This window comes from Triturus cristatus, chromosome 11 (genome assembly GCF_964204655.1).
Source record: "Triturus cristatus chromosome 11, aTriCri1.1, whole genome shotgun sequence".
Classification (NCBI taxonomy): Eukaryota; Metazoa; Chordata; class Amphibia; order Caudata; family Salamandridae; genus Triturus; species Triturus cristatus.
In genome coordinates this window covers 1,141,048,640-1,141,061,290 of record NC_140594.1, presented here as the reverse complement: position 1 = coordinate 1,141,061,290, position 12,651 = coordinate 1,141,048,640, and the positions used below count along the sequence as shown (strand labels likewise).

The following is a 12,651-nucleotide window of genomic DNA, read 5'->3' as shown; positions in this document are numbered from 1 at the left end:
AGATACCCAATTATAAGCATAAATGACTGGTGGGACCGTCACACGTTTTTCTGGGCATGCTTTGAATGTCATTCTTGCCTTTTCGTTCTGCTCTTATCATTCTCCTGGGCATTTCATGGAAGGCACTCTCTTTCTCTTCGCTGCTTTGCTTCCAAAGCTGCCTAAATATGTTCATTTCCACTATTTGTACTACTGCTTTCCATTTCTTCTCTTCTGCACAGATTTGGCCTTGGTTTCAATCCCCAGTTCCTTACCCTCTACAAGAAACTTTCTACTGCTTTTCATGTTGGTATCTAAACCAAATGCACCATTGAAACTGGTGCAAGATAGTCATTGAACTCGGGGTTGTAATCTTTAGAACCGAGAGCACCCACATCATAGGGCGTTGGTGGTATAGTGGTGAGCATAGCTGCTTCCCAAGCAGTTGACCCGGGTTCGATTCCCGGCCAATGCAGTGCAAATTTTTATATGTTCTCCAAGCAGGATTTGTTTTAATGCAACATGTCACAAAACGGAAATATCATGAACAGATTAATCAGACGTTAAATTAAAAAAAAAATGAAATACTTAGGCAGGCATCTCGATCGCCCCATCTGCTACATTCATTGTCCTATTAGATGCTATTTTCCAAAAAGCAGAGTCACCACTCACATGTGCTGGTAATAAATATGTTGCGGGCGGTAGACAATGAAAGGGCTGAACCCCGACCAGACATTCTAACTCTAGCATCTCTATATTAAAAAGCATTTCTAGGCAATATCTAGCATGTGAATAAAAGTAGGCAAGATCCACCGATGAATCTGGCAAAAGTCCCCAACGATTTTGTGCACACTTGTTCTCTCACCTGAATGCAGCGCCACCTTGTAGCCATCGGATGTAACTGCAGCTCACAAAATGTTATATCAGAGAGCAAGTTGAGAGGACTCCAAGAGGCAGATGTCCATGGAAAGAGCCTCTCACGACAGCAGGAAGGTTGGATATTTCAAGATGGCAACATTTCCTCTCCAACGTCCTCACGTCCCGAACGCTCCCAAACGCTCAAAAGCCTCGCCCTCACCGGGTAGATCTCTGGCTCCCAGTTAAAATCAAATCCTGAGCATGCTAGCGCTAGGATCAAAGAGAGAGGAGAGGGTTAGAGAGCTGCTATGTTGGTAAAGGCCTGAAACTGCTAGTTCCCAAGAGGGTCTGCACTTTCAGTTATGACTGACTGTGAGACGAGAAGATGAAGATTTTCTGCACCCAGCATACATTGCAGCATTCTTAGGCAAATGAGGAGCGAGACCCACCAATCCCTCGCCACTTCGCTGAAAGCTCCTCCTCTGCATAAAGAGAACACTTTTACAAGGGAGCAGAGTGGCGCAGCGGAAGCGTGCTGGGCCCATAACCCAGAGGTCGATGTTTCGAAACCATCCTCTGCTATAATATTTCTTGTTTTTTCTTCTGAGGACCAATCTGTCATTTCCACGCTACCAGCAAGGAAAAGCGCAGGCTTGTGCTAGCTATGTGAGAAAAGACTTCTCAACTATCTGTCTCTGCTGAAACACAAGAGAGTGATCGCCAAAGGATCAACCCCATACTTTGAAAGTAAAGATACCCAATTATAAGCATAAATGACTGGTGGGACCGTCACACGTTTTTCTGGGCATGCTTTGAATGTCATTCTTGCCTTTTCGTTCTGCTCTTATCATTCTCCTGGGCATTTCATGGAAGGCACTCTCTTTCTCTTCGCTGCTTTGCTTCCAATGCTGCCTAAATATGTTCATTTCCACTATTTGTACTACTGCTTTCCATTTCTTCTCTTCTGCACAGATTTGGCCTTGGTTTCAATCCCCAGTTCCTTACCCTCTACAAAAAACTTTCTACTGCTTTTCATGTTGGTATCTAAACCAAATGCACCATTGAAACTGGTGCAAGATAGTCATTGAACTCGGGGTTGTAATCTTTAGAACCGAGAGCAACCACATCATAGGGCGTTGGTGGTATAGTGGTGAGCATAGCTGCATCCCAAGCAGTTGACCCGGGTTCGATTCCCGGCCAATGCAGTGCAAATGTTTATATGTTCTCCAAGCAGGATTTGTTTTAATGCAACATGTCACAAAACGGAAATATCATGAACAGATTAATCAGACGTTAAATTAAAAAAAAAATGAAATACTTAGGCAGGCATCTCGATCGCCCCATCTGCTACATTCATTGTCCTATTAGATGCTATTTTCCAAAAAGCAGAGTCACCACTCACATGTGCTGGTAATAAATATGTTGCGGGCGGTAGACAATGAAAGGGCTGAACCCCGACTAGACATTCTAACTGTAGCATCTCTATATTAAAAAGCATTTCTAGGCAATATCTAGCATGTGAATAAAAGTAGGCAAGATCCACCGATGAATCTGGCAAAAGTCCCCAACGATTTTGTGCACACTTGTTCTCTCACCTGAATGCAGCGCCACCTTGTAGCCATCGGATGTAACTGCAGCTCACAAAATGTTATATCAGAGAGCAAGTTGAGAGGACTCCAAGAGGCAGATGTCCATGGAAAGAGCCTCTCATGACAGCAGGAAGGTTGGATATTTCAAGATGGCAACATTTCCTCTCCAACGTCCTCACGTCCCGAACGCTCCCAAACGCTCAAAAGCCTCGCCCTCACCGGGTAGATCTCTGGCTCCCAGTTAAAATCAAATCCTGAGCATGCTAGCGCTAGGATCAAAGAGAGAGGAGAGGGTTAGAGAGCTGCTATCTTGGTAAAGGCCTGAAACTGCTAGTTCCCAAGAGGGTCTGCACTTTCAGTTATGACTGACTGTGAGACGAGAAGATGAAGATTTTCTGCACCCAGCATACATTGCAGCATGCTTAGGCAAATGAGGAGCGAGACCCACCAATCCCTCGCCACTTCGCTGAAAGCTCCTCCTCTGCATAAAGAGAACACTTTTACAAGGGAGCAGAGTGGCGCAGCGGAAGCGTGCTGGGCCCATAACCCAGAGGTCGATGGATCGAAACCATCCTCTGCTATAATATTTCTTGTTTTTTCTTCTGAGAACCAATCTGTCATTTCCACGCTACCAGCAAGGAAAAGCGCAGGCTTGTGCTAGCTATGTGAGAAAAGACTTCTCAACTATCTGTCTCTGCTGAAACACAACAGAGTGATCGCCAAAGGATCAACCCCATACTTTGAAAGTAAAGATACCCAATTATAAGCATAAATGACTGGTGGGACCGTCACACGTTTTTCTGGGCATGCTTTGAATGTCATTCTTGCCTTTTCGTTCTGCTCTTATCATTCTCCTGGGCATTTCATGGAAGGCACTCTCTTTCTCTTCGCTGCTTTGCTTCCCATGCTGCCTAAATATGTTCATTTCCACTATTTGTACTACTGCTTTCCATTTCTTCTCGTCTGCACAGATTTGGCCTTGGTTTCAATCCCCAGTTCCTTACCCTCTACAAGAAACTTTCTCCTCTTTTTCATGTTGGTATCTAAACCAAATGCACCATTGAAACTGGTGCAAGAAAGTCATTGAACTCGGGGTTGTAATCTTTAGAACCGAGAGCACCCACATCATAGGGCGTTGGTGGTATAGTGGTGAGCATAGCTGCTTCCCAAGCAGTTGACCCGGGTTCGATTCCCGGCCAATGCAGTGCAAATTTTTATATGTTCTCCAAGCAGGATTTGTTTTAATGCAACATGTCACAAAACGGAAATATCATGAACAGATTAATCAGACGTTAAATTAAAAAAAAAAATGAAATACTTAGGCAGGCATCTCGATCGCCCCATCTGCTACATTCATTGTCCTATTAGATGCTATTTTCCAAAAAGCAGAGTCACCACTCACATGTGCTGGTAATAAATATGTTGCGGGCGGTAGACAATGAAAGGGCTGAACCCCGACCAGACATTCTAACTCTAGCATCTCTATATTAAAAAGCATTTCTAGGCAATATCTAGCATGTGAATAAAAGTAGGCAAGATCCACCGATGAATCTGGCAAAAGTCCCCAACGATTTTGTGCACACTTGTTCTCTCACCTGAATGCAGCGCCACCTTGTAGCCATCGGATGTAACTGCAGCTCACAAAATGTTATATCAGAGAGCAAGTTGAGAGGACTCCAAGAGGCAGATGTCCATGGAAAGAGCCTCTCACGACAGCAGGAAGGTTGGATATTTCAAGATGGCAACATTTCCTGTCCAATGTCCTCACGTCCCGAACGCTCCCAAACGCTCAAAAGCCTCACACCGGGCAAGCCCTCACCGGGTAGATCTCTGGCTCCCAGTTAAAATCAAATCCTGAGCATGCTAGCGCTAGGATCAAAGAGAGAGGAGAGGGTTAGAGAGCTGCTATCTTGGTAAAGGCCTGAAACTGCTAGTTCCCAAGAGGGTCTGCACTTTCAGTTATGACTAACTGTGAGACGAGAAGATGAAGATTTTCTGCACCCAGCATACATTGCAGCATGCTTAGGCAAATGAGGAGCGAGACCCACCAATCCCTCGCCACTTCGCTGAAAGCTCCTCCTCTGCATAAAGAGAACACTTTTACAAGGGAGCAGAGTGGCGCAGCGGAAGCGTGCTGGGCCCATAACCCAGAGGTCGATGGATCGAAACCATCCTCTGCTATAATATTTCTTGTTTTTTCTTCTGAGGACCAATCTGTCATTTCCACGCTACCAGCAAGGAAAAGCGCAGGCTTGTGCTAGCTATGTGAGAAAAGACTTCTCAACTATCTGTCTCTGCTGAAATACAAGAGAGTGATCGCCAAAGGATCAACCCCATACTTTGAAAGTAAAGATACCCAATTATAAGCATAAATGACTGGTGGGACCGTCACACGTTTTTCTGGGCATGCTTTGAATGTCATTCTTGCCTTTTCGTTCTGCTCTTATCATTCTCCTGGGCATTTCATGGAAGGCACTCTCTTTCTCTTCGCTGCTTTGCTTCCAAAGCTGCCTAAATATGTTCATTTCCACTATTTGTACTACTGCTTTCCATTTCTTCTCTTCTGCACAGATTTGGCCTTGGTTTCAATCCCCAGTTCCTTACCCTCTACAAGAAACTTTCTACTGCTTTTCATGTTGGTATCTAAACCAAATGCACCATTGAAACTGGTGCAAGATAGTCATTGAACTCGGGGTTGTAATCTTTAGAACCGAGAGCACCCACATCATTGGGCGTTGGTGGTATAGTGGTGAGCATAGCTGCTTCCCAAGCAGTTGACCCGGGTTCGATTCCCGGCCAATGCAGTGCAAATTTTTATATGTTCTCCAAGCAGGATTTGTTTTAATGCAACATGTCACAAAACGGAAATATCATGAACAGATTAATCAGACGTTAAATTAAAAAAAAAATGAAATACTTAGGCAGGCATCTCGATCGCCCCATCTGCTACATTCATTGTCCTATTAGATGCTATTTTCCAAAAAGCAGAGTCACCACTCACATGTGCTGGTAATAAATATGTTGCGGGCGGTAGACAATGAAAGGGCTGAACCCCGAACAGACATTCTAACTCTAGCATCTCTATATTAAAAAGCATTTCTAGGCAATATCTAGCATGTGAATAAAAGTAGGCAAGATCCACCGATGAATCTGGCAAAAGTCCCCAACGATTTTGTGCACACTTGTTCTCTCACCTGAATGCAGCGCCACCTTGTAGCCATCGGATGTAACTGCAGCTCACAAAATGTTATATCAGAGAGCAAGTTGAGAGGACTCCAAGAGGCAGATGTCCATGGAAAGAGCCTCTCACGACAGCAGGAAGGTTGGATATTTCAAGATGGCAACATTTCCTGTCCAATGTCCTCACGTCCCGAACGCTCCCAAACGCTCAAAAGCCTCGCCCTCACCGGGTAGATCTCTGGCTCCCAGTTAAAATCAAATCCTGAGCATGGTAGCGCTAGGATAAAAGAGAGAGGAGAGGGTTAGAGAGCTGCTATCTTGGTAAAGGCCTGAAACTGCTAGTTCCCAAGAGGGTCTGCACTTTCAGTTATGACTGACTGTGAGACGAGAAGATGAAGATTTTCTGCACCCAGCATACATTGCAGCATGCTTAGGCAAATGAGGAGCGAGACCCACCAATCCCTCGCCACTTCGCTGAAAGCTCCTCCTCTGCATAAAGAGAACACTTTTACAAGGGAGCAGAGTGGCGCAGCGGAAGCGTGCTGGGCCCATAACCCAGAGGTCGATGTTTCGAAACCATCCTCTGCTATAATATTTCTTGTTTTTTCTTCTGAGGACCAATCTGTCATTTCCACGCTACCAGCAAGGAAAAGCGCAGGCTTGTGCTAGCTATGTGAGAAAAGACTTCTCAACTATCTGTCTCTGCTGAAATACAAGAGAGTGATCGCCAAAGGATCAACCCCATACTTTGAAAGTAAAGATACCCAATTATAAGCATAAATGACTGGTGGGACCGTCACACGTTTTTCTGGGCATGCTTTGAATGTCATTCTTGCCTTTTCGTTCTGCTCTTATCATTCTCCTGGGCATTTCATGGAAGGCACTCTCTTTCTCTTCGCTGCTTTGCTTCCAATGCTGCCTAAATATGTTCATTTCCACTATTTGTACTACTGCTTTCCATTTCTTCTCTTCTGCACAGATTTGGCCTTGGTTTCAATCCCCAGTTCCTTACCCTCTACAAAAAACTTTCTACTGCTTTTCATGTTGGTATCTAAACCAAATGCACCATTGAAACTGGTGCAAGATAGTCATTGAACTCGGGGTTGTAATCTTTAGAACCGAGAGCAAACACATCATAGGGCGTTGGTGGTATAGTGGTGAGCATAGCTGCTTCCCAAGCAGTTGACCCGGGTTCGATTCCCGGCCAATGCAGTGCAAATTTTTATATGTTCTCCAAGCAGGATTTGTTTTAATGCAACATGTCACAAAACGGAAATATCATGAACAGATTAATCAGACGTTAAATTAAAAAAAAAATGAAATACTTAGGCAGGCATCTCGATCGCCCCATCTGCTACATTCATTGTCCTATTAGATGCTATTTTCCAAAAAGCAGAGTCACCACTCACATGTGCTGGTAATAAATATGTTGCGGGCGGTAGACAATGAAAGGGCTGAACCCCGACTAGACATTCTAACTGTAGCATCTCTATATTAAAAAGCATTTCTAGGCAATATCTAGCATGTGAATAAAAGTAGGCAAGATCCACCGATGAATCTGGCAAAAGTCCCCAACGATTTTGTGCACACTTGTTCTCTCACCTGAATGCAGCGCCACCTTGTAGCCATCGGATGTAACTGCAGCTCACAAAATGTTATATCAGAGAGCAAGTTGAGAGGACTCCAAGAGGCAGATGTCCATGGAAAGAGCCTCTCACGACAGCAGGAAGGTTGGATATTTCAAGATGGCAACATTTCCTGTCCAACGTCCTCACGTCCCGAACGCTCCCAAACGCTCAAAAGCCTCACACCGGGCAAGCCCTCACCGGGTAGATCTCTGGCTCCCAGTTAAAATCAAATCCTGAGCATGCTAGCGCTAGGATCAAAGAGAGAGGAGAGGGTTAGAGAGCTGCTATCTTGGTAAAGGCCTGAAACTGCTAGTTCCCAAGAGGGTCTGCACTTTCAGTTATGACTGACTGTGAGACGAGAAGATGAAGATTTTCTGCACCCAGCATACATTGCAGCATGCTTAGGCAAATGAGGAGCGAGACCCACCAATCCCTCGCCACTTCGCTGAAAGCTCCTCCTCTGCATAAAGAGAACACTTTTACAAGGGAGCAGAGTGGCGCAGCGGAAGCGTGCTGGGCCCATAACCCAGAGGTCGATGGATCGAAACCATCCTCTGCTATAATATTTCTTGTTTTTTCTTCTGAGAACCAATCTGTCATTTCCACGCTACCAGCAAGGAAAAGCGCAGGCTTGTGCTAGCTATGTGAGAAAAGACTTCTCAACTATCTGTCTCTGCTGAAACACAACAGAGTGATCGCCAAAGGATCAACCCCATACTTTGAAAGTAAAGATACCCAATTATAAGCATAAATGACTGGTGGGACCGTCACACGTTTTTCTGGGCATGCTTTGAATGTCATTCTTGCCTTTTCGTTCTGCTCTTATCATTCTCCTGGGCATTTCATGGAAGGCACTCTCTTTCTCTTCGCTGCTTTGCTTCCAATGCTGCCTAAATATGTTCATTTCCACTATTTGTACTACTGCTTTCCATTTCTTCTCGTCTGCACAGATTTGGCCTTGGTTTCAATCCCCAGTTCCTTACCCTCTACAAGAAACTTTCTCCTCTTTTTCATGTTGGTATCTAAACCAAATGCACCATTGAAACTGGTGCAAGAAAGTCATTGAACTCGGGGTTGTAATCTTTAGAACCGAGAGCACCCACATCATAGGGCGTTGGTGGTATAGTGGTGAGCATAGCTGCTTCCCAAGCAGTTGACCCGGGTTCGATTGCCGGCCAATGCAGTGCAAATTTTTATATGTTCTCCAAGCAGGATTTGTTTTAATGCAACATGTCACAAAACGGAAATATCATGAACAGATTAATCAGACGTTAAATTAAAAAAAAAAATGAAATACTTAGGCAGGCATCTCGATCGCCCCATCTGCTACATTCATTGTCCTATTAGATGCTATTTTCCAAAAAGCAGAGTCACCACTCACATGTGCTGGTAATAAATATGTTGCGGGCGGTAGACAATGAAAGGGCTGAACCCCGACCAGACATTCTAACTCTAGCATCTCTATATTAAAAAGCATTTCTAGGCAATATCTAGCATGTGAATAAAAGTAGGCAAGATCCACCGATGAATCTGGCAAAAGTCCCCAACGATTTTGTGCACACTTGTTCTCTCACCTGAATGCAGCGCCACCTTGTAGCCATCGGATGTAACTGCAGCTCACAAAATGTTATATCAGAGAGCAAGTTGAGAGGACTCCAAGAGGCAGATGTCCATGGAAAGAGCCTCTCACGACAGCAGGAAGGTTGGATATTTCAAGATGGCAACATTTCCTGTCCAATGTCCTCACGTCCCGAACGCTCCCAAACGCTCAAAAGCCTCACACCGGGCAAGCCCTCACCGGGTAGATCTCTGGCTCCCAGTTAAAATCAAATCCTGAGCATGCTAGCGCTAGGATCAAAGAGAGAGGAGAGGGTTAGAGAGCTGCTATCTTGGTAAAGGCCTGAAACTGCTAGTTCCCAAGAGGGTCTGCACTTTCAGTTATGACTGACTGTGAGACGAGAAGATGAAGATTTTCTGCACCCAGCATACATTGCAGCATGCTTAGGCAAATGAGGAGCGAGACCCACCAATCCCTCGCCACTTCGCTGAAAGCTCCTCCTCTGCATAAAGAGAACACTTTTACAAGGGAGCAGAGTGGCGCAGCGGAAGCGTGCTGGGCCCATAACCCAGAGGTCGATGGATCGAATCCATCCTCTGCTATAATATTTCTTGTTTTTTCTTCTGAGGACCAATCTGTCATTTCCACGCTACCAGCAAGGAAAAGCGCAGGCTTGTGCTAGCTATGTGAGAAAAGACTTCTCAACTATCTGTCTCTGCTGAAATACAAGAGAGTGATCGCCAAAGGATCAACCCCATACTTTGAAAGTAAAGATACCCAATTATAAGCATAAATGACTGGTGGGACCGTCAAACGTTTTTCTGGGCATGCTTTGAATGTCATTCTTGCCTTTTCGTTCTGCTCTTATCATTCTCCTGGGCATTTCATGGAAGGCACTCTCTTTCTCTTCGCTGCTTTGCTTCCAAAGCTGCCTAAATATGTTCATTTCCACTATTTGTACTACTGCTTTCCATTTCTTCTCTTCTGCACAGATTTGGCCTTGGTTTCAATCCCCAGTTCCTTACCCTCTACAAGAAACTTTCTACTGCTTTTCATGTTGGTATCTAAACCAAATGCACCATTGAAACTGGTGCAAGATAGTCATTGAACTCGGGGTTGTAATCTTTAGAACCGAGAGCACCCACATCATAGGGCGTTGGTGGTATAGTGGTGAGCATAGCTGCTTCCCAAGCAGTTGACCCGGGTTCGATTCCCGGCCAATGCAGTGCAAATTTTTATATGTTCTCCAAGCAGGATTTGTTTTAATGCAACATGTCACAAAACGGAAATATCATGAACAGATTAATCAGACGTTAAATTAAAAAAAAAATGAAATACTTAGGCAGGCATCTCGATCGCCCCATCTGCTACATTCATTGTCCTATTAGATGCTATTTTCCAAAAAGCAGAGTCACCACTCACATGTGCTGGTAATAAATATGTTGCGGGCGGTAGACAATGAAAGGGCTGAACCCCGACCAGACATTCTAACTCTAGCATCTCTATATTAAAAAGCATTTCTAGGCAATATCTAGCATGTGAATAAAAGTAGGCAAGATCCACCGATGAATCTGGCAAAAGTCCCCAACGATTTTGTGCACACTTGTTCTCTCACCTGAATGCAGCGCCACCTTGTAGCCATCGGATGTAACTGCAGCTCACAAAATGTTATATCAGAGAGCAAGTTGAGAGGACTCCAAAAGGCAGATGTCCATGGAAAGAGCCTCTCACGACAGCAGGAAGGTTGGATATTTCAAGATGGCAACATTTCCTGTCCAATGTCCTCACGTCCCGAACGCTCCCAAACGCTCAAAAGCCTCACACCGGGCAAGCCCTCACCGGGTAGATCTCTGGCTCCCAGTTAAAATCAAATCCTGAGCATGCTAGCGCTAGTATCAAAGAGAGAGGAGAGGGTTAGAGAGCTGCTATCTTGGTAAAGGCCTGAAACTGCTAGTTCCCAAGAGGGTCTGCACTTTCAGTTATGACTAACTGTGAGACGAGAAGATGAAGATTTTCTGCACCCAGCATACATTGCAGCATGCTTAGGCAAATGAGGAGCGAGACCCACCAATCCCTCGCCACTTCGCTGAAAGCTCCTCCTCTGCATAAAGAGAACACTTTTACAAGGGAGCAGAGTGGCGCAGCGGAAGCGTGCTGGGCCCATAACCCAGAGGTCGATGGATCGAAACCATCCTCTGCTATAATATTTCTTGTTTTTTCTTCTGAGGACCAATCTGTCATTTCCACGCTACCAGCAAGGAAAAGCGCAGGCTTGTGCTAGCTATGTGAGAAAAGACTTCTCAACTATCTGTCTCTGCTGAAATACAAGAGAGTGATCGCCAAAGGATCAACCCCATACTTTGAAAGTAAAGATACCCAATTATAAGCATAAATGACTGGTGGGACCGTCACACGTTTTTCTGGGCATGCTTTGAATGTCATTCTTGCCTTTTCGTTCTGCTCTTATCATTCTCCTGGGCATTTCATGGAAGGCACTCTCTTTCTCTTCGCTGCTTTGCTTCCAAAGCTGCCTAAATATGTTCATTTCCACTATTTGTACTACTGCTTTCCATTTCTTCTCTTCTGCACAGATTTGGCCTTGGTTTCAATCCCCAGTTCCTTACCCTCTACAAGAAACTTTCTACTGCTTTTCATGTTGGTATCTAAACCAAATGCACCATTGAAACTGGTGCAAGATAGTCATTGAACTCGGGGTTGTAATCTTTAGAACCGAGAGCACCCACATCATAGGGCGTTGGTGGTATAGTGGTGAGCATAGCTGCTTCCCAAGCAGTTGACCCGGGTTCGATTCCCGGCCAATGCAGTGCAAATTTTTATATGTTCTCCAAGCAGGATTTGTTTTAATGCAACATGTCACAAAACGGAAATATCATGAACAGATTAATCAGACGTTAAATTAAAAAAAAAATGAAATACTTAGGCAGGCATCTCGATCGCCCCATCTGCTACATTCATTGTCCTATTAGATGCTATTTTCCAAAAAGCAGAGTCACCACTCACATGTGCTGGTAATAAATATGTTGCGGGCGGTAGACAATGAAAGGGCTGAACCCCGACCAGACATTCTAACTCTAGCATCTCTATATTAAAAAGCATTTCTAGGCAATATCTAGCATGTGAATAAAAGTAGGCAAGATCCACCGATGAATCTGGCAAAAGTCCCCAACGATTTTGTGCACACTTGTTCTCTCACCTGAATGCAGCGCCACCTTGTAGCCATCGGATGTAACTGCAGCTCACAAAATGTTATATCAGAGAGCAAGTTGAGAGGACTCCAAGAGGCAGATGTCCATGGAAAGAGCCTCTCACGACAGCAGGAAGGTTGGATATTTCAAGATGGCAACATTTCCTGTCCAATGTCCTCACGTCCCGAACGCTCCCAAACGCTCAAAACCCTCACACCGGGCAAGCCCTCACCGGGTAGATCTCTGGCTCCCAGTTAAAATCAAATCCTGAGCATGGTAGCGCTAGGATCAAAGAGAGAGGAGAGGGTTAGAGAGCTGCTATCTTGGTAAAGGCCTGAAACTGCTAGTTCCCAAGAGGGTCTGCACTTTCAGTTATGACTGACTGTGAGACGAGAAGATGAAGATTTTCTGCACCCAGCATACATTGCAGCATGCTTAGGCAAATGAGGAGCGAGACCCACCAATCCCTCGCCACTTCGCTGAAAGCTCCTCCTCTGCATAAAGAGAACACTTTTACAAGGGAGCAGAGTGGCGCAACGGAAGCGTGCTGGGCCCATAACCCAGAGGTCGATGGATCGAAACCATCCTCTGCTATAATATTTCTTGTTTTTTCTTCTGAGGACCAATCTGTCATTTCCACGCTACCAGCAAGG

The 12,651-nt window shown here is 44.9% G+C and overlaps 6 non-coding genes across 6 annotated transcripts; all 6 read left to right on the top strand.

Moving 5' to 3' along the window:
• The first annotated feature begins 382 nt into the window (after nt 1–382).
• On the top strand, nt 383–454 carry TRNAG-CCC (transfer RNA glycine (anticodon CCC)). The gene has a single exon. It is a non-coding gene; the product is annotated as a tRNA-Gly (tRNA).
• Nucleotides 455–3,558: 3,104 nt separating this feature from the next.
• Nucleotides 3,559–3,630, top strand: TRNAG-CCC (transfer RNA glycine (anticodon CCC)). The gene has a single exon. It is a non-coding gene; the product is annotated as a tRNA-Gly (tRNA).
• Nucleotides 3,631–5,158: 1,528 nt separating this feature from the next.
• TRNAG-CCC (transfer RNA glycine (anticodon CCC)) lies at nt 5,159–5,230 on the top strand. Its single transcript has one exon. It is a non-coding gene; the product is annotated as a tRNA-Gly (tRNA).
• Nucleotides 5,231–6,746: 1,516 nt separating this feature from the next.
• TRNAG-CCC (transfer RNA glycine (anticodon CCC)) lies at nt 6,747–6,818 on the top strand. The gene has a single exon. It is a non-coding gene; the product is annotated as a tRNA-Gly (tRNA).
• A 3,127-nt stretch (nt 6,819–9,945) lies between these two features.
• TRNAG-CCC (transfer RNA glycine (anticodon CCC)) lies at nt 9,946–10,017 on the top strand. Its single transcript has one exon. It is a non-coding gene; the product is annotated as a tRNA-Gly (tRNA).
• A 1,527-nt stretch (nt 10,018–11,544) lies between these two features.
• TRNAG-CCC (transfer RNA glycine (anticodon CCC)) lies at nt 11,545–11,616 on the top strand. Its single transcript has one exon. It is a non-coding gene; the product is annotated as a tRNA-Gly (tRNA).
• The last annotated feature ends 1,035 nt before the right edge of the window (nt 11,617–12,651 follow it).